This window comes from Loxodonta africana, chromosome 14 (assembly GCF_030014295.1).
Source record: "Loxodonta africana isolate mLoxAfr1 chromosome 14, mLoxAfr1.hap2, whole genome shotgun sequence".
Lineage (NCBI taxonomy): Eukaryota > Metazoa > Chordata > Mammalia > Proboscidea > Elephantidae > Loxodonta > Loxodonta africana.
In genome coordinates, this window is record NC_087355.1 from 20,021,635 (window position 1) to 20,045,898 (window position 24,264).

The 24,264-nt window shown below is 39.4% G+C and overlaps 1 protein-coding gene across 6 annotated transcripts in view; it reads left to right on the forward strand.

The window, feature by feature from the left end:
- The window catches only part of SULF1 (sulfatase 1), a 224,842-nt gene that overhangs the window by 48,737 nt on the left and 151,841 nt on the right, over positions 1–24,264 (forward strand). For all 6 annotated transcript variants that reach the window (XM_064267785.1, XM_064267786.1, XM_064267784.1 and 3 more), the window contains one exon: positions 11,563–11,657. The gene's annotated coding sequence lies outside the window, so the exon portion shown is untranslated. The remainder of the gene's footprint in view (positions 1–11,562; positions 11,658–24,264) is intronic.

Sequence of the window (24,264 nt, forward strand, 5' to 3'; positions counted from 1 at the left end):
TCAGCAGTTCAAATCCACCAGCTGCTCCTTGAAAACCCTGTGGAGGAGTTCTGCTCTGTTCTATAGGGTCACTGTAAGTCAGAATCAACTCCAGGTCAATGGCTTTTTTTTTTTTTTAAGTAATGTAGAAAATTAAGTCATTTTACTTTCAGTGCCATGGTGCTACGATCAAGCCACTGTGCTTATATGTCTTTATCTTTGGATAAACACATGTCAAAACCACATATAGTGTGTGTGTGTGTGTAATTATCCTGAACTCTTACATTTGTTGTATGTATTCAATACTCAGTATTTTATGTAAGAGTATAATATCCAAAATGGACTAAGTGGAGAAATTTCATATTAAATTTCAGAATGAAATAGTTGTTTATTATTCAACAAAAACAGGAGACATTGAAATGGTGTCTAGTTTTAAGATTCTCTTTAAATAAAATTTCCACATAGAATGCTCTGTGGCCTCTAAGAAAACCTAAGGCATAATTAAAGTTGAAAATGAGACTGGATTCTAGTTGTTTTTACCCCTACATTTAAGAGTGATCTGTCAACACTAAATTCTAAACTCTAGCTAATTTGATTAAAAAGATTAGCCACATAATCTCAACATTAGCTTCAAAGCATATTCAATCAGAGTAGAAAGAACACAAACTTTGATGAGATCTGGATTTGAGGCTTGGCGTTGCCATTATCTAGCTTTATGACCGGGGGCAGGCTTTGTAAGATTTTGAGCCTCAGATTTCACATCTATAAAGTAAGACCAATACTGTTTACCCCCAAGAAGAGGATTTTTGAAAGGACTAAAAAAAACAAAAATTATAAAAGAAGTAATATATGTAAAATATCTAATACCATGTCTGAAAATAGCAGTGTTTCAATCAACCTTAGAGCTTTTCCACTTACTCTATTTGTAATCTTTCATTCGTCTATTTATCTGCTGACCATGTACTATGTATTGCATTCTATTAAGCTCTGGTGATACAAACTGAATAAGATTAAGAAACTGCCCTGGAGTACTTCACAGTCTGAGGAAACAGACCAAAACAATAGGTCATTTTCGTAACGGTATAAACCAGTTGCCGTGGAGTTGACTCCAGCTTGTGGTAACCCCATGTGTGTCAGAGTAGAATTGTGCTCCATACGATTTTCGGTGGCTGATTTTTCAAAGTAGATCGCGAGGCCCTTCCTTCCAGGTACATCTGAGTGGACTTGACCCTCCAACCTTTTCGTTAGCAGCCACGTACATTAACTGCTTGCACCATCCAGGGACCATAACAGTGTAATACCTGTAAAAATAGAAGTGTGTTCAAGATTAAGTGGCAAAACTGAGGCCAGGATGATTATCTCTAACTAGTGAAAGTCAAAGGAACTTGTGCAAAGTTGATGTTGATTATGTTTTAAAGAATAGGCAGGAGGGGACAAAGATTTGGATAGGCATTTCACCAAAAAGGAGATCCATATGGTCACCAAACACATGAAAAGATGTTCAATGTCATTAGCCATCAGAGGGATGTGAATCAAAACCACAATGAGATATTTCAATCCCATTAGGATGGCTAAGATAATAATAATAATAAATGTTAATGAGGATGTGGAGAAATTGGAACCCTTATCCATTACTGGTAGATGCAAAATGGCATAGCTGTTGTGGAAGACAGTGTGGCAGCTCCTCAAAAAGCCAAAAATGGAACTACCATCATATGATCCAGCAATTCCATTCCTAGGTGTATACCCAGAAGACTTGAAAACACACTCAAAAAGAGACTTGTACGTCAGTGTTCATTCACAATACCCAAAAAGTGGAAGCAATCTAAATGCCCATGAACAGATGAATGGATCAACAAAATGTGGTACATACATGCAACGGAATACTATTTATACCACACCTGTATAAAAAAATAAAAACGGGCAAATATATAGAGAACAAAGTTTATTAGTGGCTACCAGGGGTAGGAGGAAAGAGGAAGGGGGGTAAGTTATTGTTTATGGAGTACTGAGTTTTGGTGTACAGTGATGAAAAAATCTCATTGATTAAGAGTGTGTTACATAGCTGATTAATGTAATTTTCAATAAGATGTACCCTGTAAAAAGTTGAATTGACACAAGTTGTGTGATAGTATTTAAAATGATGACCCTCCCGCCCAAAAAAGAGTAGCTACAGAGGCTACTTATGTACAACCAAGCGCCTCTTGGGATTTGTTCCTTGGTTGGGTGGTTTAGAGTCATAGTTTCGTGGAACATCCGAGTTAATTGACCTAATAATGTGTTTAGTGCTTCTTTTCTACCTCCTGGCTTGTTGAGTGGTGCCTGGGGTCTTAAAAGCTTGCAAGCAGCCATCCAAGGTCCAACAATTGGTCTTTATTCGCCTGGAGCAACAGAAGAATAAGGAGAGTGAGGAACAGAAGGAGGAAATGGAATATATGGCTAATTGCCTCCATTAACAACTGCCCCCTTTATCTTGAGACCAGAAGTACTGAACATTGCCCGACTGTTATTACTGAACATTTTGATCAAAGAGTCAGTAGAAGAATCCTGATCAAAAGGGGAAAAATGCAGGACAGAATTTCAAATTCTCATGGAATCCATACTTTTTAGAGCCATGGAGGCTGGATAAACCTCTGAAACTATTGCCCTGAGACAATCTTTAAACTTTAAACTAAGAATATGCCCTGAAGTCTTCTTAAAACCAGACAATAATTTAGCTTAACTAGTAAAGAATGTCTGCCTTGAGCATTGCACTCTTTTAAGGCCTATCTATATAGAATCAAATTGCCAACTGCAACTCAAAAGATAGACAGAAAACCTAGGGGACAGTGAGTTTATGTCAATGAGGCAGGAACAATTGAGAAAAGGAGAGTGAGAATGTCTATACAACTCAGTGTAATCACTGTCACTGAATTGTACAAATAGAAATTGTTGAATTGGTCTATGTTCTGTGTATTTTGGAAACTCTGGTGGCTTAGTGGTTAAGTACTACGGCTGCTAACCAAAAGGTCAGCAGTTCGAATCCACCAGGCGCTCCTTGGACACTCTATGGGGCAGTTCTACTCTGACCCAGGGTCTCTGAGTTGGAATTGACTCGACGGCACTGGGTTTGGTTCTGTGTATTTTCTCAATAATAACAACAAAAATGAAATAAATTATTTTTTTAGAAAGGATAAACAGGAGATTGCCCCTCAGAAGAGGGGTGGAAGGACATTCCAAGTGAAGAGAAGGGCATTGGAGAGCGAGAGGTGTAGGAAAGAATGAGAATGGAAACTCATTTCCATTGGTGCTAAAATGTTGACTCTTGCAGGGGAGGGGGTGGATACTGAAGATTAGTCAGCATTTGAATGTAATAATCTAGTGAAAATCAAACTGTGGTCCAGAGATCTCCTCCTGGTCTGCAAAAGTGTTTGTTTTGGTTCACATCAAGAAAAGGATCTTGCACCTAAGCATAGATCAAGTGCATCACTAAGACCCTATTTGGTTCAATGGACTATTTTATTTGTTTACTTGTTTGTAGCGAGCCCATATGGATGATGGAAAAACATTGTGGAACAAGCTTCTAACTTGCCACCCGTTACCAGTTGTTGTCAAGTCAATTCTGTGTGTGTCAGAGTAGAGCTATGCTCCCCAGGGTTTGTAGGGGCTGATTTTTCAAAAGTAGATTGCCAGGCCTTTCTTTAAAGGTACCTCTAGGTAGACTTGACCTCCAATCTTTCAGTTAAGGCCTGAGAGTTTGCATACCCAGTGACTCCCCTAACTCACCCAAGTCTGACTTTATTAGGATCTATTTTCAGGATCCTTTTCAGGGTCACTCCTTTATCAATGAGCAGACATGGGAGGATTTTGAGTGAGCCTGAGAAGGCTGAGAATAGATGTGATTAGATTTTCATTTTATAAAAATGTTATGTAAATCACCTAGTATCCAGTATGGAATGTGTTTTGGGCAAAGACCTAGGAGGTGACAAGGCTGTAAACTAGGAGACTAGTTAACAACAGACTCTTGTGCTCAAGTGAGTAATGGCAAAGACAAAGCAGTGCAGTGGACAATAGAACACAGATTCCAGAGATATTTAGAAGGTAGAAATTACTTGCCTTGGGGTCAGGATAAAGGGAATGAAGGAAAAGAAAACATCTATAATGTTAGCCTTGGGTTTGGGCACCTGGGTAGCGCCAATGACGTACAATTAAACAAGAGAAAGGACAGGTTTCTAGGAGATTGAGTTTGTTGGTGTAAATTGAGTTTGAGATGTGAGTAAGAGGTTAGATTATAACAATGAGTAAAAATAAAGTTTTGTTTTTTTTTTTAAGTCTTACGCTTCTGCTTTTTCTCTTTGAAATTTTGGGGGAGAAACAAAGATTGGACTCTCTCCCTAATATACTCCAGTGCCTCCAAGAAATAGCAATATCTGAGCTCACCGGGCTCTGAATTGCCTTGAATCACTGAGTGTTTTCCCACTAACTTTTCAAGAGGAAGGCCATGTATAGGGCAGTCTTAATTAACAAGAGCTATGTATACTTGCAAAGAGAACAATTTTTACTTCCTTTGACTCTTCAGAAATGAACACAGGCTACAAAAAATATCTGTGGGCTAGTAGAATAATTGTTTATAAAGAACACACATTCGTTAGTACTTATTCATCAAGAAGCCCTTTCCTTAGCAGGGATTTTTCATTTCCCTTGACTTAGGGCACCCACTCAGAGACCAAAGTAAAGAAGATGTAACTTCTAAGACTAAAGCGGAGAATGTGATTTCTTACCTGGTCATTCTTAGCCTATAACCAGTTTTTCCTTCTTTAGTGTGACTGATGAGGTCTTCCAAAATTGGACTCACCATTCTCAAATGGTGTAGAAGGAGGGGTAATGTTAGCTAATTTTTAAAAGATGCAACTGGGAGAATTTTAACTTTTAGAATGAATAGAAAGCAACTTGATTAGCAGACAGGAAGCCGTGACATTTTAAATCTTTGAGGTCTGATTACTTGATAACCTTAGTTTTCTCATACCCTTTTACCCTTTTATGCTCTGCACTTAATCTTCTGTGGCAAAGCCTCTTTAGAATTTCCTGGATTTCAGAGTCCTTATCCCACCTGAACACTTCAGAACTAATGCTATTTATTACCAAAGGGGTTTAGCCTCAGACTTTATGGCTAGTCTTGCAAAGTCCTGTAATATTTCTTTCTGGTAAGTGCACTGTACCAACACATTCTAAAATAGATTTAAGAAGATTCCACCTCTGAACATAAGGGGCATTAATTGCTATTAGAAAGCTAGTACTTGGTTATAATTTGGATTCCATCTGGCTTCTGATGCCTCACTTCAAAACTCAGGAAACGTCAGAAATTCTCTTTGGCTTTTGAAATAGTAAAAGGGGTTTCTATTCTTGCTCAAATGCTTTTGCCATAAAATAATGAAGACTCCCAGAAAGGAACTGTTAACAGCTCAGCTATGCAAAAAAATCACCAAATATATACTTAAGAGTCAGTTGAGTTTGCATCATGGGAAAGTTTATTATTTAAAGAAGGAGCAAGATATATTTGGGGGGAATTCCCATTAGCACGATAGAAAGTATGAAGAACATACCGAGTTTCCGTATATGGTGTTTGCCATTCCACATTTAGGTAACTTGAGCCATTTAAAGTCTTGGCTTCATAAGCAAGTGCTACCCTATTCATGGTCTTTTTGAGTTTGCTGACATAGTGATTTACTCCAGGCGGGATGCTGCCTGAGCCACTGTGCTCATCTACGTGGGGTTTGAAGAACAGATAGGTCACAGCTGTGCAGACCCCCCAGACACCTGAGTCCAGAGGACTGCTGGAGTTTGCTTCATTTCTGTGCTCCACAGAAAGCTGGCAGCTCCCCAATTTTCTCTTGGGTTTGGCTTCCTGTTCACATGTTTTCTGGTCTCATGTCATTGTGCAAGAAGTAATAGTCCCACATGTATGCACCCTCCACAATGGCAAGATTTGTGCCGTTCAGCACAAGTTTTTTAATGAGGACATTTTGGATCTTCCAGCAACTCCTTTGGGAAAGCAATTTGGAACTGATTATTGCTTTCCAAGGCAAAGGGAGCGAAGACTGAAGGGACTTTAGCAACAAGGCTAAGGCCACTTTTACGAGACAATTAAAGGACATGAGGAAAAAAAGGAGCCCTGGTGGCACAGTGGTTAAGTGCTCAGCTGCTAACTGAAATGCCAGCGGTTCGAACCCACCACCTCCTCCATGGGAGAAAGCTGCGGCAGTCTGCTTCTGTAATGATTGCAGCCTTGGAAACCCTGTGGGGCAGCTCTACTCTGTCCTATAGTGTTGCTATGAGTCAGAATCAACTCGATGCCAACGGGTTTGGTTTGGACATAAGAAAAACAAACATTTACCCTACACATCTATCTAAATGTCTCCATGTGTCACAGAATAGCAAAATGCCTCCAATTCACAGTTTAAAAATATCACTTACTTTTTCAGCATTTCACTAACTCTGAATGGAGCTAGTGTTTCCCACTGAGGACTGCTATTTTAATGACATTTCTCTGCAGCGAAATTTGCTAAGTTTATGAAGCTTGAGAGCCAGGAAATGCAGCTCAGTTTCTGAACAACCAAGAAAGCCAAGAGAGTTTGAAGTTCAGTCATCTAGTTGCTTTATAGCAGGGATTCATAAGTGCTAAGTGCAATAACATTCTAATGCAGAGCTAGAAGCCAAACCAAACTTTTAAAGTGCGGCTCTTAAACTATCAAACTTAACTTCCCGACATATTATCAGCAGGTGAAATTCTGGCACACACACTTATGTATCGATGTTAATGTCAGATGAATGGGTATACATGTCAACATTTTACAGAATCCTAGAACAGCAAGGGACTTGGGAGGCCTTCAATCTTATTCGTTTTGCAAATGGAGAGACTCATAGGATATGTCTCTCTCTTTCTTTTTCTCCCTCTCTCTCCCTCTTCTCTCTTTTTCTCTGTGCCTGTCCATCTATCTAAATATCTATTTGTTTGTAGCTAGGTCTTGTGCTGAGTCATTTCATACAGAAAATATCATAGGTCTGGCTTATGAAAGACAAAATGATCCACAGCTAGGCCAGTGGTTCCCTATTCCATCCAAGTGTGTGTGGTCTAGCTTTAGGGGCATGGGCCAGCACTTCATTCTTGCTTGAGGAACGGTTCAGGATCTCAGATTAGATATTTCAGAACGAAACTTGAACACACTCCAAAACAAGTCAAGAAGCAGTATGTGACCCCGATTCTGACTATATAGTATAAAACCAAACCAAACCTGTTGCCGTCAAGTCGATTCTGACTCATAGTGACCCTACAGGACAGAGTAAAGCTGCCCCACAGAGTTGCCAAGGAGTGCCTGGTGGATTCAAATTGCCAACCTTTTGGTTAGCAGCTGTAGCACCTAACCACTATGCCACCAGGGTTTCCAGTATATAGTACAGCAGTGCGCAATCATGTGTGGTACAGGCGCCACACTGTACTTAGGGTATACAATGTAGTCAAAGCTCAAGGTAGAGCCCTCACTCTTGGGAATCTTAAAACCTGGCTGGAGAGACAAGCTCACTACCCACAACAGCAATAAAAGAGGACAGTATTATAACTAAGTACAACATTGCATAGCACAGATTTTAGGTGTTCAGGTGAGAGAGATTAATGAGAATTGAGGTTGTTGGGAAATGGGACTTCTGTCGATCCTAGAGCATCACTTAGAATTTTAATACGTGGAGGGGAGAAAGGCAGACTTCCAAGTAAAGAAGAGCAGCAAAAATGAAAGCATGATGTGTCCCTCACTGGGGGGGCCTTGAGGATGCCAGGTTGATGGGTGCTTTCCTGCAGCATTTCTCAAACCTGAGCGGTGCACCATGGGGTCCTGTTATTAGCTTATATTATTTTCTATTAAAATGTCACTTGAGTAAGTACAAATAAATTAGGTATGAATTCCTTTAATTCTATTTATGTAACTATAAGTCTCCATTAATATAATGATATCGTTGAAGCCCCCAAACATAAACAAATTAAACATAAACAAAACCAGAAACCAATACCATTCTAATTGATAAAATTAAGTTAGATGCTGTTTTGTTGAAACTAAAGAATAATAAACATGTTTTAACTAAGTATTCATTCATGGAATTGGGGGAAAAATAAACTATTATAATTAAAAAAAACTGTCCCTGCATATTTACTACTGTGTTTATTTATAATGAGCTGTTACAAGTTGGCACATGTAAAGAAAGAACATTCATGCAGTGCATTGCATGGTCTGAGACTGCAGAACTGAGAGAGCAGTTAAGAGTGCAGTCACTCTCATGTTTATCTCACCTAGCGAATAAACCTTCATACCGCACATCAGGAAATAGTGGACGCTCGTGTGTGTACACTTTCCAAGTGGGTATTCTGGCTGCCTCTGTTCTTCAATAGCCTGTAACAATTACAATATTACGTTATTGTACCACGCATTAGCATTTTAAATCTAAGGCTCCATTTATACAATTTATAAAAGCTTTCACCTCGTTCTAGGAAAATGCATTTTGATTGCAAATGACCACTGTGAGGAAAATGATATATTTATTGTTGTTAACTGCCATCAAGTCAACCCCTGACTCAGGGCGACCCCATGTACAATGGCATTAGGACGTTGTGATCTGTAGGGTTTCTACTGGCTGGTTTTTGGAAGTAAATTGCCAGACTTTATTTCCTAGTCTGTCTGAGTTTGGTAGCTCTGCTGAAACGTGTTCAGCATTAGAGCAACACACAGGATTCCACTGGCAAATGGGTGGTGGCTGTGTACAAGCTGCCTTAGCCAGGAATGGGACCTGGTCTCCTGCATGGAAGGTAAGAATTCTACCACTGAACCGCCACCAACCTTGGTATCTTTGCTACTGATTTAAAAAAAAAGTTCAACCCCAGTAATAACGATTGCCAGTGTTTATTGAACATTTATAGTGTGCTGAACCTATTCTAAGTTTCCTTTACATTGATGTTTGTATGTTATCCTCACACCAACCCTGTTGGGTATAGGCTATGTTTAATCCCCATTTTTCAGACGGTATTGAAGCATAGAGAAATTAAGTAACTTGCTCAAGATTACATAGCCAGTGAATGCTGTCACCTGGAATTGAGGCATCTAGCTCCAGAATCTACTGCCTCCAGGAACATATGCACAACAGTTGCAGAAAGAATGCTGCTATTCTGATATTAAGCCCCATGAAATGAGTGTTACCTAATTATTTTTTATTAGTTAATGATATATATTTTTTAAATGATCTGTGTGGCATTGGGAGCCCTGGTGGCACAGTGGTTAAGAGCTCAGCTGCTAGCCAAAAGGTCGGTAGTTCAAATCCACCAGCCGCTCCTTGGAAACCCTACAGAGCAATTTTCCTCTATCCTATGGGGTTGCTATGAGTCCAAATTAACTTGACAGCAATGGGCTTTTTTATTTCATTTTGACATTAGGCTATGCCAGCATGAGTACAGCCAGATACTTACAGCTTCATATTCACATTAAACCTCACTTCAGGAGATTACAAGGTGCCGTGCGTAATTATCAATCCAAACACATATATGTCCTCCAAAAATGTATTTGAAAAGTGGGCGTCTGTGTGATGCTTATAATAATTTTTAATGTTATCAGAGACATGGAAATAGAGGTGATAAAAGTTCTCGAGAATTCACATACTTTCCAAATGAGAAGTGGGTTGGGTGGGTGTACCAGATGACGGGGGTGGGGACCGGCAGAGGAGTTTACCTGCTGTCTGGAGTGGAAGGAGACATGATAAGGGTGGTGTTGGAGGAAGATAAGCACTGCTGCAACAGGCCAGCTTGAGAGGCATTGCTGCAGCAGCTCAATGTGAGAGGGACGCTCCCAGACAGGAAAGGACTGGGGACAATCCAAGTTCAACCTGAGTCACCTCAAGACAGAAGAAGAGAGTCCAGGCCTGTCCACAGAAATATTCTACACCCACTTCCTCTGAGATGCCCCTTTGAAAAAGTAAATTTTTTTTTTTTTATTATAGACCAGTAATAAGTTGCTATCACGTCGATTCCAGCTCATGGTGACTGTGTGTGTCAGAATAAAACTGTGCTCCGTAGATTTTTCAGTGGCTGATTTTTCAGAAGTATATTGTTAGGCCTTTCTTCTGAGGCACCTGGATGGGCTCAAACCTCTGAACTTTTGTTACCAGCCAAGCATGTTAACTGTTTGCACCACCCAGGGATTCCTTGTGAAATACTAGGCTCTATGTTTTCCCAGAAACCCTGTTCGCATACTAGTTAAGTGCTACGGCTGCTAACCAAGAGGTCAGGCAGTTCAACTGCCAGGTGCTCCTTGGGAACTCTATGTGGCAGTTCCACTCTGTCCTATAGGGTCACTATGAGTCGGAATCGACTCTATGGCAGTGGGTTTGGCTTTTGGGGCATACCTAGTAAAATATAACCAAACCACCAAATGCACTGCTGTCGAGTCGATTCCGACTCATAGTGACCCTATAGGTCGGAGTAGAACTGCTCCACAGAGTTTCCAAGGAGCACCTGGCGGATTCGAACCGCTGACCTCTTGGTTAGCGGCCGTAGTACTTAACCACTACGCCACCAGGGTTTCCGTGTTCCTAGGTAGGCATAGGAAAAATAAATAAGGATTTATACTCTTAGCAGCTTTCTGAAAATGTATGAAGGAATATGCCTTTTATCGCTGACTTGCACAAACACAATTCAGTAATACCTGGGTGGATTACATTGAGTAGTCAAATTCAGCCATCTTCAAGAAAAAAAAACATGAATTTTGCAAAAGGTCACCTCTTTTTACTCTTCATTGGATTGTACACCATGTATATCAACATGTAACTGTAAGCAACATGTAAGCTTCAAATGAAATACTTTATTAAACGTTAATATTTACATGGACAGGGAAAATATTTTTTAAAAAAACTTATAGGAAATTGTGAGTTGTTAAACAACAACAGGGCCATTTTCCTATTCTATTATGTAAAGTATGTATGGTAAAATGTGTTATTCATGGCAGTAAGATTGTATTACCAAATACCTGAGGCATTAAAATGGATGCTTTCCCTTATTCAGAGTATCTAAATCTATGTCAGTAGCTTATATTTTTCAACTTATGTGCAGAATCTAAACAAATTTAACCAATTGTAATTGCTTGCTTCGCTAGTCATCAAATAATAGCTTGCATCAACTTTAGAAGATTGTATGATCCAGTGCATTTTCCTTTAAAATAGGCCTCACAACCTGAAATTAGACATCACTCAACCCTTAAACTTGAACCACTTCGTAACTTTTAAAAAGAAACTTTTCTTTATTGGTTCTATGAAAGACAGTCAAAGATTAAATAATATGAAATCGCTGTAATGGAAGAGGGAGTCAAAATGGAGACTTCTGCAAAAGGACTGGCTTATCCACGGTGCTTCTAAGACTCTTGTGAGTGAGTGTAAGGAAATCAGTCTGGATGAGATTTGGAGAATAATATTCTTAATGGTGTCCCCCTTTGAAGCTCTGAAAGGACAACATCTGAAAGGTGGGAGAAATAGCTGATAAAATGCAAGTGACAGCACTTCTGCTTTGTTCCATTGTAGGTGCTGAGGACCACCCATCATCATCTGAAGAAGGTGAACTTGGCAAATGACATGCAGGTTCTCCAAGGCAGAATAATTGCAGAAAATCTTCAAAGGTACTCATATCAAATATTTATTTCCAGGTTGATTAAACCAAGGGTCCCTTGAACACTCTGTAACTTGAAATGGGGAACATTTTACAGATAGGGAATTATAAGAACTAGCTGACATTGAGGACTAGATAGATGATTCTCACCTTCCTATAGCATTCTTGTCTTTCTTGGCTGAGAGAGCTAAAAGGGGCCTTAAATGTGGCAGAGCCATTTCATAAAATCAATCCTCAGGAATGACAGGAAACCATCATATGACATTAGCATCTCATGAGCTTTTCAGGAAGTTCTGGGGAATTTGGGAGGCAGTGAAAGGCAGGCCAGCCATGTTCTTGGTCCTCCCCAAGTACTCTGTAGTGTAGGAGTGAAAACTCTACAAATGTCACCTGTCTTCTTCACAGTTTCTTGCCTCAACCAGATAAACATTAGGCCTAAGAGTGTGGTGGAGCCAGGGAGAGTTCTGAAGGCCCACCTCAGCAGTTTGACCATGGTTATGTTCCCACGAGTCTTTTCTCAAATATCAACTGTAAAGGTTGTCCCACTCGATCCCCAGCCAAAACTAATGCAATAGAGACTGTTGAGTTCCTCTTGGTTTCACTTGCAGCTCTTCAAAATCATTACTTTTTGCTTAATTTTCACTCTAGCCTTGTGTTGGCCTAGGTTGGCTTGGAATAAATCCTCTAATCACTGAAAAGTTTAGGAACCGCACATACACAAAAACAAAATCTTCAACAAGTCTGGCCTGGATTTCAGGTTTGTCTTTTGAGGGTTGTCTTATCCAGCTTCTCTCCTCCATACCTATGGAACTAAACATTGTGTCTTCATACCACAAATGGCAAGTTAAGAAGGGGAATGGCTGGGAGTATATGCAGAGTATAAAATCACGAGCATTAGTGTTTTTTCTGTAATTCCTGGAGCTTTGCAGGCAGATAGTCTGGAGTATCTCCATGTAACAGCTCCCACCACCCTCTAAGAGAAGATGTATTGAAATTTAGGCCTCCTACTTCAAAACAGAAACCCTGGTGGCATGGTGGTTAAGTGCTACGGCTGCCAACCAAGAGGTTGGGCAGTTCTAATCTGCCAGGTGCTCCTTGGAAACTCTATGGGGCAGTTCTACTCTGTCCTATAGGGTCTCTATGAGTCGGAACCGACTCAACAGCAATGGGTTTTTTTTGGTGGGGGGTTACTTCAAAACTCCAAATAGTAGAAGACGTGAGAAAATATTGCAAAATAGAAACTAAAAGAGAGAGACCTATTTAAGAACAAGCTCAATAAACAGTAGAACTGTGACTTCTTAAGAGCTTTTATTTTTTCAATCTTCTTGAGTCAGTTTGCCCAACTTTTTCTTTATGAACCTCTAGCCCAATGCATCAGTTTTTCTGTCAATGGCCTTCAGTATGGTTCCATTTAAAATTAAACTGTAGAAGAGGCCACAAAATGACTTAAAACTGGAGATCACCATGTATCTTCCCAAGAGGCCATTGAAGACCTGATTTTTCACAGCATCTGTCACTTTTCTGGAATGCCATGTTGTTTATTATTTGGCTTGTAATCTTCCATTTTACACTTTTCTTTTTTTAATGGATAATTTCACCACTTTAAGTGTTATATCCTTTTCATTTCTAGGTATATCTTTATTGTGGAAAAATAGAAATGAGTGTTTATTACCATATTGAATCAAGTTAGAATCACTTGCTAAACTTAAACACACAGGGCACTTATTGCGTAGAAATCTGTGTACCCGCTATGAGGACTGACTCCAGTTTGCTCTTTCCATCTTTGGCCTGGAAAACTCAAAGGTAGTATCTGACTGGCTGCCGGCTACAAAGAGCTCTGCTCCACCTCATCGAAGTCCATCATTTGAGCTGGATTAGATAAGCAACTGAGTGACTTGCCACCACCACACCTGTATTGATATATCCAGAATCCTCCAATCTAGCAAAATTTTTAAAAAGCAGCAGTTCCTCTTTTTGTGTGCTTGGTCAGGTACATAAAATAAGGACCACTGTAATGGGCATGAAGATTTCCAAATTCCAAATTCCCTTGCTGTTACATGCACTTTTGCCTGGTCCTCTGCTCATGTCATCTGGCTATAAAGTTCTTCCACTTAATATTTCTCCAGTTTTAGAAACAACTTGCTGTCACCTCCAAAATTCATAACCCAAGGAACAGAGGCAGGAGATGTTATAAATGAATATCGGAAGGTGCCGGAGAATCTTCTGGTCATCAGATTGCCAAAAGATTCTCTCTTGTTCTGGGCAGATATGAGCGATATTCTCATACAATGAGATACCAAAAGAATAATTACATTTCAGCTTGGGGGAGATTTTGCAGGTTCTCATCAAAATGCTCACGCTTGTGGAACAGGCTGTTATTTTAGGGGGAGCCTGGTTTTTAGCTTGAAATACACCTGCCAAAATATGAATGGCTGCTATTGTGCCTCCTGCACTGCCATGGGGCACTAGGACGAGGTGACTGTGCTGTTTGTAAGAAAATTACAACCTTTTTTTGCCCTGTTGATGTCTAGTTAGGATGGAAAATGTTATCGTAAATGTACCTTAGTTATGCCACCTGGCATTTTTTTTTTTACATGATTTTAGTTATTTAAGTTAAGTGCCTTAATTTAAATGTAAGTGACTTGTTAAATTGTCCATAGACAATAATAATAAGCTACATTTTTTTCAAGGAATCAGTGTGGACCCTAAAAACAGCTAAAATTATCTGGAGCCGCTGGTGATTTCAAACTGTCATCACCTTGTTTAGCAGTTGATCACTTTAATCACTCAACCTAATATTTTACATAATTGGAAACATGAAGAATATATAATTTTGTTCCGATTTTTTTCACTTTATATCAAAACAGGTAGCATTTTCTGCGTTGTCTTCATACCAGTTGCCGTGGAGTTGATTGCAATTCATGGTGACTCCACCATGTGTCAGAGTAGAACTGTGCTCCACAGGGTTTTCAGTGGCTGATTTTTTGAGAAGTAGATTGCCAGGCCTTGGAAGCAAGATGCCTCTGAGTGGACTTCAACTTCCAATCTTTTGGTTAAGAGTTGAACATGTTAACCATTTGGACCACCCAGGGACTCCTGTTGTCTCCATAACCTGTTGCTGTCAAGTCGATTCTGACTCATAGTGACCATAGTTGGTTTTAAATTTGGGTGTCATGTTCCACTGCTTGGATATGTAACACATAAGGTACTTTTAGTTTTTTCCTTTAAGAGCTAACACTCCAAAAAGCACAGTCAGTACCTTCCTTCATGCAGCCTTTCAATTTCGTTGCATCCTGATGCCAGTTTTTAAGCTAACATCTTCTCCTGTGTCATCCTTCCACATGTGAGTCTTCAATACAAATGTCAATGACAAATGAGTGTTAATATTTACAACCACACAAATTTACACACTTGTATATATGCAGTTGGAAACTCAGGTGGTGTGGTTAAGAGCTACGGCTGCTAACCAAAAGGTCAGCTGTTCGAATCTACCAGGCACTCCTTGGAAACACTATGGGGCAGTTCTACTCTGTCCTGTAGGGTTGCCATGAGTTGGAATTGACTCACCAGCAGTGGGTTTCATTTTTGTTTATTATATACATAGTTAAATGAATCTGTTTATACAGTATATCCTCAAAGCCAATGAGTTTGTATTTGAAGAAAATGCCAAACTCCAATGTGATGAGAAACATCTCATATATTCAGGCTGTGCCGTCTGGAGCTGCCTTCTCTCTATTAACACCCAACAGAGACCTGCCTGGAGTCCTGGTGATGCAATGGTTAAAGCGATTGACTACCAACCAAAAGGTTGGTCATTGAAAACCACTAGCAGCTCCACGGGAGAAAGATGTGGCAGTCTGCTTCTGTAGAGATTTACAGCCTTGGACACCCTCTGGCGTCACTGGGAGATGGAATTGACTTGATGGCAGTGAGTTTTCGGTTTGGAGACTTGTCTGAGCAGGTTGCCCTCTCAGACTTGTTTAGCTCCCAGACAAACAGTGCTTTGTCCAATATGGTGAGAGATCAAAGGACTGACCAGAGGAAAAAAACGTTATTTTTCCTCTAGAGGAGCCCTAGCGGTGCAGTGTTTAAGCTCCCGTCTGCTAACCAAAAGGTCAGCAATTCGAATCCTTGGAAACTCTATGAGGCAGTTCTACTCTGTCCTATAGGGTCACTGTGAGTCATAATTGACTGGATGGCAAAGGTTTGGTTTGGTTTTTTCTTCCTGTAGAAAATTGGTTATGGTAGTAATACTTTCTGGCAGGAAGTTAACAGGAAAAAAGACTATTTCCCTGGGGATGGGAGGAGCAGTTTGATTCTGATGGGGGTGGGAGCTAGGGAACACTCACAAGGGGAGGTCAAGGAAAAAGAATGGGATGATGTCATTCTTTACTGGGACAGTCACTGAAATGAAATCAGGCCACACAACAATGGTCTTGTTCTATGCCCAGTGCCGCAAGTTGTTACAAGAGATTCCTCTGCAGTGATGTTTCTCTGGAAGGGTCGAAGGGCCCCCTGCTCACGTTAAGATAGCCCCCAGGACTCCTGTAAGACAATTACGAGATGGTGAGGGTCATTCTCTTCAGTGCTGAAATGGCCCACTCTGGCTTTAAAACATTTATTTGAGATCCCTACGCCACATTTTAGGATAGAAAAAGTATCAGGATTCTTACAACACAGCTAACTTAAAGAGGCAGAATGCAATCGTACAACTTGATAATAAGCTGGATTTTGAAAATTGCTGCCTTTTTTATAGGATAATTTTGAGTTGCATACTGAAGACTGAATATATTTTTCAGTAGGAAGTTGACACTTGCTGAAAAGAAACTGTCTTGTGCCATGTTAGGGCATTTATAAAAACAAAAAACATTGCCCTGGAGTCGAGCTGATTAATTCTGCTTACAGAGGAAGTATTTGATTTGTGTCAGTCTTCTATTTCATCGTTCCAGTGGCACCTATATTCAATAAGTTCCTTATCTCAGTGGTATCCTAAGTTGACCTCATTCATCTGCTTCGATATCACAAGAAGGCATCACAATGATAAATGAAGGCTGGGCTTTCTAAGAAGTCATTCCTGGAATAGTTGGGTTGTAGGGTCAAATCCTGTGATTAAGATTCTGTTGTTATGGCATTAATAGGGCTTAAATTGACTGAAACTGCACAAGTATCTATAATACGAGAATGGAAGCACTGTAGGCATTTTATGTTAACATCTTCTATTTAGATAATCTGCGAAACTTAATATTCATTTTTGCCAAAGGATTGGTCTTCACGTTTATGTATATATTCTGCAACAAAGTTCTCTCTCTTATAGGCTATATGGAAATAAAAAAAAAAAAGATATTGCCAGTGGGAAGTTATACTTGTTCTATGATTTTACTCTCAAATTACTAGGGAATCTTGTGTCGTAACATAAGGTATATAGGGGAGGTGGTGCTATGTATATGACAAATATATTTGGAAATTGTTTTGGGTTGTAGGTATCAAAATGGAAAAAGGCACGTTTCAAAGGGGTCCTTTTTTTGGTAGATTCTCATGTGAGCAGTGAACTTATAATGGTTTCTACTATTCTTATTTATAAATAAAAGATAATTAGGATACAGGATCTTTGAGAGAAGACAATTATTTAAAACTGTAAAAAGTAACAAAACTTATTTCCAAATGGTATTCACCATCAGAAGTTCCCAAGGATTCAAGACAATGCTTAATTTGGTTTTCTCTTCATGTTTTAGTAGACTTAAAAAAAAAAAAAAATTATGATTTACAAACCAGATACGCTGTTTCTTTTTACAATGAGACTCACCATAAAATTAATTGAAAAATTGTTTGCTGTTGTGTTTTTATGTCCCCTAGCATGATCTAATGTATTTTGCACATGAAAATGTATTTATTTATCACATAAAGTAAGAGTATCCAGCAGATCAAGGCTACCTTACAAGATTCATGGGAAATTGGATTAGCCAGGGATATAAGTGTGATGCAGCTCCACAGTACACAGGGACTGGGGTGAAGGGCCTGCCACCATTCAGATGGGTCAGTGCCCATGCTGTATGAGTTTTAGATATTTCCAGTGTGCTTCTGATATAAGTGTGTCACACAGAACTAGTCACAGTATTGGTCTGTCCAGCTAAGAGTCAGGAGATATGGGTTCCTATTTTAAGCACTTTGTTTATTTTGTTTTTTTTTTTTATTTTGTACCTTTCTACAAAACTGGAATCTACTTGTCCCACTCTCCCTTCTGGGAGGTTGTAAATCTAAGATAAAGAATGTAAAAGCACTTTAGTGGGAGCAGATGTTCCTGACCTACTCACACACAACCTATTGGTGTGCTGTAATATTACAAGGCTAAGGTATAGCACGATAACCATTAGCTCCCATCGTACTGCCCTATTCCCAGCACCTTATTTCTCCCTCATTATCCTTTTAGTTTTATGTCTCTGCCAGTAAATGAATCCCAGTGTGTATTTTTGATTGTTGGCAAAAATTCAAAAATATTTTCTAAGGAGGGAAGGTTATAGAATCATTAGGATTATGATTACTTATTCAGTCCATTAAACATACACAAACATACACACACGCACACTCGAGACTGAAATACCTTTACAGGCTTAGGCAATGAAACACTGAAAATAAAAGTGAGAAAAAATCAGTATGTACTTTATTATACACTTGCAGTGGTTGGAATTCACCCAAAGATTGACTCCAAATAATGCTTAGGATCAGAAAAGATGTATAAGATTAACTCACCAGGCATCACTCTACTGCTTTTAATATTTTGCTGATTGGCTTCCGTTGGGCACTAAAACAGATTGAAAAAAGGCCATCCTCTGCATCCCCCAGACAGGGGCCAGAGACAAAAAGTGACATTCCTCTGCTTGCTGTCAGTGAACCTCACAAGACTGCCTTTCTCTTAGGGAAATATTCAATTTTCTTGTTGATTTTTCCACCTGCAAGCATTGATTTATAGAGGAATTTCTTTCCAATGTCAGGCACAGTATCAGCTTAGTAGTTTGTAAATGCTGAAATGTCCCTTCTGGGTACAAGGAGAGGAATTTAGTTTACAATTCTCATTTGGAAGTCCACCTTAGTTTAAAGAACTTTCTCTCTGGTTGTAGAAATATTAAGACAGACTCTATAAGGCATGACTTGTGTCTATGTGTGTGAACAACTGTTACATTGACAACCAGCCCCTAAATGTGACGGACAATAATTCTATCAAAACATTGATTTTTTTTTTTTTTTTTTCTCCTGACTCATGGTGGCAACAGGACCGCATAGCTATGTGGCAATAACTAGGCTGAGCTGTTGGCCTTTGTAGGTGTCTGAAAATGGTACTCCGTGGTGTGTGTTAAAGCAATGTAAAAAAGAGCCTTTCCTACCTTAGGGAGCCTTTGGGAGGAGTTGAAGGGTCATTTTCTTAAAGTGGAAATTTCATTCTCTCTTTCCTTCTTTAATTTACAGTGATGTACAAGAGAAGCAGAGCATAGTGTTTAGGAGCACAGATTTGAGTCCAGACTGCCTGGGCTTGAATCCCTGCTATGCCATTTACTAACTGCGTAGCTTAATTTTTTGTGCCTCAGCCTCCTCAACTGAAAAATGGGGGCCAATAATAGTACCAACTTCATTTGGCTGTTTTGAGGATTAGATGAGCTCCTATGAATAAAGGGCTCAGAACAGTGCCTAGCACTTAGTAAGTGCTTTGCACACACTAGCTGTTATTATAATTACTTATTGTAGGAATTAAAAAAACCAGCAATACACCAAGTAGACAATTAGGAAGGTCCCATGATGTTAGTCTTCTCATAATTTTATATTCCATACACTTAAATACACACACACACACAATCTGTCCATGTACCAGGCATAATAAAGTTATGAGTCACAACCCCACCCTGTGGAAGTGAGTGCTAGATATCTAGACATCAGTAGGACATACACATGTGCCTCACAAAATAATAGCAATAACAATACATTTACATGCCTACAATGTACATTTGTACACTTGTAACTGTTGTCAGAGAGTCAAATGACAGGATGTGTCGGAAGGTACTTTGGGAGTAAATATATGCCATATATACACATGGAAGAACTTGGTTTAAACCCATTTTTAATTTTCTAATTTCTGATTGCTCTTTGTATTTGTTTGGTCTGAGATTCATCTCTCCCCCAACCCCACCCAATCATGATTTTACAAGTATTAATAAATAAAACCTAATCATTACTGAAATCCAATAAAAAAATTCTCCTTATGGAGGCTCTTATGAGTCACTGGCTCAGATTCTGGTCCCCAGACAGGCTGGATATTTATAGTCTGTATTCTTCTTGTTGCAGCTGTATAGAGCTGGATACTGAGAATCACAAAAGTATACAATGGGTTTGCCTCGTCAAAACATTTTTTAATGTTTTGTTTAAGAAAATTGTATACATTTAAAACAATTTTATAGCTATAACGAATTACCATGTGTCTTGGTCTCCTAGAGCTGTTGTAACACAAATATTACAAATGAGTGACTTTAAAGGACAAATATTTATTTTCTTATAATTCTGGAGGCTCAAAGTCTAAATCAGAGTCTTGGCCGTGTAGATTACTTCCCGGTCATTCCTTTGTTCTTGGCGATCCTTACATGGCGTCTGTCTTTCCCAGCTTGTGCCCTTTTCTGTGTCCTTTTTTTTTTTTTTTTTAAGTCAGAAATGATTAGGACATACCCTGTGCTGGTATGGCCTTGTTAACATAACAGAAGCAACCCCTATTTCCAAACAAGATTATATCCATAGGTATAGGGCTTAGGATTCCAACATATATTTTGGGGGGACACAATTCAGTTCAACTGTACAGCATCCTGCTGTCTTCTTTGGGGCACCATTAAGATTCCCTGGTTGCAGGGATCGAAAAGAATATCCTCAGAGAATAATGGAAAGAGCAAGTCACAGGAAGAGGTTTCCCGAGTATTTTGGAATTTTTTTCACACAGTGGAGAGCGCTAGTTCTGCCTGTATTTTACACTTTTGAAAAAGACATTTTATACATGAAATTTAAAATTCTGTATTGCGTATCAAGTACTGCCACAGGATCTTTAAAATGAAAAACTTGGGGCTTGGTTATTCCATCACTTTTTTTTTTTTTTTTTAAGTATGTAGGTATGCCGAGAGCTGAAGAAAGAGTAGAAAACTGCTCTGTGAGCAAGTATTGTACAGCTCATCCCCCATCTCCAGAGTGAAAATCAAAGGTGATCGTTAGCATGGCATTAAATGAACAACAGTGTAGTGACTGCACATTGCATAAAAAAGCAAGTCCAGACCTTTGTAAAGCCACCCACGGACTGCCAGTGTGATGGAAGAAATAATGGTAAAAGTCAGTGCAGATATGCTACCGTTTGCTGGTTTGTGGGTTGGGTAAAGCTCCATAGCCTTGTGAGTCACAGATTGCCTTTGGGTAAAATATGGACTCTGATATTTGTCTTATAATATTGTTGTGAGGGACTCAAAGAGAAGGTATGTGCACAGCACAAAGCCCAGTGCGTCCACGGAACATTAGCTTCTCTCCTCCCCTGGTCTGAGCCATAGCATTCCCCCTCCACCCTCACTCCCGACATCACAGCTTTTGCTTGGTTTCTGTGCTCCCACCTTCCACTGCAGACTGCTTACTTTTCCTCAAAGACACCCTTCTGTACATACGCTCAGAATATCCATTCACTACTTCCTATGAAAGCTAAAATACCATAAAAAAAAAACATTGAAAAATGTCCCTTGATTTCCCCCCAGACAGGAGTTGATTGCTTCTTGCCCTGCATACTCATAGACCTAATACTTTAACTATGGTTCATATTTAAGTCTTTTTGTACCATACTGAGTTATTTACCTGTGTGTTCCTCACATCAGTGTGTGTGTTTTTGAGACTAGGGCATCATCTTTCCATTTTCACTGCATTTAGTCATAGTAATTTGTAAATAGTTAAGTGCACAAGAAATGTTCATTGTTAATTTAAAAAACAAAATTGCCAATTCCTGTTTTAAAGATACTAAGGTTTGTGAATTTCCAAAAAAGGCACACACGTTTGGCTTGGGCCAGTTGCCTAGTGGTAAAGTTTTTAAATTGTTCATATAATTTTTCTTCAACTGGTTTAAGTGTTTGGTTATTTAAAAGGCTCCCATGGAAATGGACCCAGGATTAAAAACTGAGGAGCAGCCTGTGGTCTGGCATCTGTCTTGTAGAGTTTAGTGAGAGAGGCCAGGTATACACAAAGCTGTTAGGAAAGGCAGGTACCCCCTGGAGTAATAAATGAATAATCCCAAAAGCTCTTTGCCACACACTAATATCTCTTAAAAGTAGCTTGTTACAAGGCATCAACTGAAATACCATAATCCACTGGACAAAGAAACATGGCAGAGACAACTTCAAGCCTACTGGTGCTACCATTCATGACAGAAATGACAAGATGAAGGCAGCAGAAAAGCCACATTGGTGGTCAGGTGTCTGAAATGAGATGATTTCATTTGAACAAAGCTCTTGTGGATACCATGAGACAAAAAGGCAAAACCATGTGGTGCTTTACCAGCAATATTGATAAACCGAAGTGTTCGGCTGCTAACCAAAAGGTCGACAGTTCGAATCCACCAGCTGCTCCTTGGAAACTCTCTGGAGCAGTTCTACTCTGTCCTGTAGGGCCGCTATGATTTGGAATCAGCTCAATGGCAGTGGGTTTGGTTTTGGTTTTGATAGATGAACCGGAGGACAGCCTGTCCATGAATTTGATGTGGCAGGAACTTCCTATCGGAATTCCATCATTTTAGCCATAGTTAGAAAAAAAGAAGGAAAAGAACCTAGCAAATGCTTCTCTCTAGACTAAGGCAATTAGAAATACGTACTCCTAGTAAGTTTTCTAGGAAAGGCTCTGGAATGTATCTTGGTTGTTCTCTAGAAAGATGATGAGAAGGTAACACTATAAAAAATTTTTTTTTTTTTTTTTTACTCCTAGTAAGTTTTCTAGGAAAGGCTCTGGAATGTATCTTGGTTGTTCTCTAGAAAGATGATGAGAAGGTAACACTATAAAAGAAAGTTTTACGAGACCTGGGCTTTAACTTGGATGCATTGCCTAACAGGCTGTGTGCCCTTGGGAAAGTCACTTTTCTGGGCCCCCATGTTCTCACCGTAATATGAAGGTATTCAGTGACCTTTGGAACATTTCCAGACCTAAGAGTACATGACCAAATTCGGCAAGATTGTGCCCTACTGTACTCTATCTCTGTTGAGAATTCTACTTCCTTTCTGGGTTTTTTTTTTAGGAAAATGATGTAGTGAGAATAAAGAATGAAAACACAAGTGATTTTTACTTTATTTTCCCTTACTCAAACTCACCCTATATTTTTCAACAACTAAGAGGGAATATTTGTGGGTATGTCAATATAGTCAGATCCCTAGTTACAAATAGAAGGCAAAGTTGAAGACGATAATTTATAAATAAGTCTATCGGTGGTTATATCTATTTTATAATGTTGTCTAGTAATATAGTACTGTTGATGCTGTATTTTTTGTAGATACATTAAGGAGTAAATATCTTAGCAGGCATGGCTAGAGATCAAATCATACAGTTTAAGGTTTTTATGAAGAAAAGAATTTCATGTCACTGTCAACAATACCAGAAACTGGTCTTCCCCTCTCTCCCTACCTGTCCCCTAACCTGCTTCCCCAGTTCTGGGAAGAACGGTAGAAGTTCCCCCTCTTGTAAGCCAATGATGGTGACATATGCAGGCCTGAAATTTTAATGAGAAATAAATTAAGGGACTAAGGAGGAAGGGTTTTAGGGTAAACGAAAATACTTGGGGTAGGGAAAGAAGATCAGTATTTACCTGGAGGCACTTAAAAGGTAGGTAGATGAGTGGGGCAAAATGAGCATAAAGATGTTTGATGGGAGAGATCTAGTAAGACCTGAGGATGTGTGAGCCTGGGTGTTTTAAACAGTAAATATGGGTTAAGTTAACCATGGGTTAAGTTAACCATAAGAGACGAACAGAAATAAGAGAAACATAATGTCTAGTGAATAAGAAGTCAGTGGAAGGCAGAAGGAATAGAAAGGGATTTCACTTTGTTTCCGTTCTCTACTTTTTTTCTCCACTTTTACCTCCTCTGCACATCATCACCATAGACTACTGCCACTGGCAAGAGAGGAAGACAGGAGGTTGATGGATAGTTCAAGGGGTATGCAGAAGGAAGGAAAAAAAAAAACGCACAAATTAATTGAGGACAATAGTGTATTTTAAATTCATCATAGGTATATTAAAAAAAAAAAAAAAAAACCCTGCTGTCGTCGAGTCAATTCCAGCTCGCGGTGAACCTATGTGTTACACAATAGATTTGCCCCACAGGGTTTTCTTGGCTGTAATCTTTATGGAAGCAGACCACCAGGCCTTTCTTCTGTGGCTCTGCTGGGTGGGTTAGAATTGCAAACCTTTAGGTTAGTAGTTGAGTGCAAACCATTTGCACCCCTCAGGGACATTTATTATAGGTATCCAGTAAGATGGATTGACACAGTGGCTGCAGCAATGGGCTCAAGTATAGCAATGATTGTGAGGATGACGCAGGACCAGGCAGTGTTTCGTTCTGTTGTACATAGGGTTGCTA